Raw genomic sequence first — 1802 nt, forward strand, 5'->3', positions numbered from 1 at the left:
ACACAGGGGTTACAACTAAAAGTATCTCAACCATTGGAATAGCTCTAAAAATACTGTCTTGGAAATGGTACAAATAGGCTCTCTGCTCTTCCCATAGGCTCTCTGCTCTTCCCATTGGACAGACAGACACATTGTTTTCCTGTGCAGCGCCAGTTGCGACTGAGCCACAATGGTGAAGGTCAGAGCGGATGGATTTGGCTGTATTGGGTGCCTGGTCACCAGGGCTGCTTTTAACTCTGGCGAAATGAGTATTGCAACCATCAATGACCCCTTCGTTTACCTCACCTACATGTTTACGTGTTCCAGTATGATTTCACCCATGGTAAGTTCAAAGACATGGTCACAGATGAGAATGGGAAGCTTATTATCAATAGAAAACCTATAACCATCTTCCAGCAATGAGATTCCACCAACATCAAATGGAGTGGTGCTGGTGCTGAATATGTTGTGGATTCCACTCATGTCTCATTACCTTGGAGAAGGCTGGGTCATCAATTCTACCTCTTCTGAAGATGCCCTCATGTTTGTGATGGGTGTAAACCATAAGTATGACAACTCCCTCAAGATTATCAGTCATGTTTCCTATACCACCAACTGCTTGGTCCTCCTGGCCAAGGTCAGCCATGAAAACTTTGGCATCATGGAGGGACTCATGAGCACAGTCGATGTCATCACTGCTACCCAGAAGACCGTGGAGGGCCCCTCTGGGAAGGTGTGGCATGATAGCCCAGGGGATGGCCAGAACATTATTCCTGCCTCTACCAGCGTTGCCAAGGTTATGGGTAAGGTCACCCCTGAGGTGAATAGGAAGCTTCCTGGCATACCCTTCCATGTTTCTGCACCTACCTTGTCTGCTGTGGATCTGACCTGCCATATGGAGAAAGCTGCTAAATACGACGACATCAAGAAAATGGTGAAGCAGGAGTTGGAAACTCCTCTCAAGGGCATCCTGGGCTATAGTGAAAACCAGGTCTTTTCCTGTGACTTTAACAGTGACACAGACTCCTCCATCTTTGATTTTGGGGCTAACGTTGTCCTCAATGACCACTCTGTCAAGCTCATTTCTTGGTATGACAGTGAATTTAGCAACAGCAACAGAGTGGTGGACCATATGGTCCACATGGCCTCCCAAGAATAAGAGCCCCCTGGACCACCAGCCCCAGTGGGAGGAAGAGAGGCCCTTAGCTACGAAAGAGTTCTTGCCCCAAATCAATCTCCCAACACAATGAAAATTTCCTGACCTCTAGTTTTCATTCTAGATTCCCTGAGGAAGGAGAGGGACTTAGGGAGCCTTCCTTTGTCACGCGCCATCAATAAAATTCACTCTACCCAGCCAAAAAAAAATTTAAAAAAAGGTAAAAACATAAAGAACATGAGGGCATTTTAGCTTTGCTTTTTGATCTAACTGGTGTTTTTGACATTGTTGCTATAGTGAAATGTAATACTAATCTCGAGGATATTACTTAGGGCTGACTGAAATATAGAAAATTCTGTATTATGTTTTATATTAGCTTTAAGTATTATTAATTTCCTTGTATGAGCCTTTTCTAAATTGGGCACAGAGTTCACAGCGCTTATAGGGTGTAAGATTTCTGTGTGTGTGTGTGTGTGTGTGTGTGTGTGTGTGTGTAATCTGCATATTAGCTTAGTTAATTTACAGTTTACTTAATTTACAATTTTCAATTCGTTCTTAGTTTATTTTAATTTAATTAAAAAATTTACAGTTTATTTGACTTATAAAATATATAATGCTAGATAAAGTATAAAACAACAAGAAAATAAAACACACAAATAAACAAAAT

The 1802-nt window shown here is 42.1% G+C and overlaps 1 pseudogene; it reads left to right on the top strand.

Moving 5' to 3' along the window:
* Positions 1-169: 169 nt before the first annotated feature.
* LOC105301290 lies at positions 170-1138 on the top strand (annotated as a pseudogene).
* The last annotated feature ends 664 nt before the right edge of the window (positions 1139-1802 follow it).

Source organism: Pteropus vampyrus, unplaced genomic scaffold, assembly GCF_000151845.1.
Source record: "Pteropus vampyrus isolate Shadow unplaced genomic scaffold, Pvam_2.0 Scaffold234, whole genome shotgun sequence".
NCBI lineage: Eukaryota > Metazoa > Chordata > Mammalia > Chiroptera > Pteropodidae > Pteropus > Pteropus vampyrus.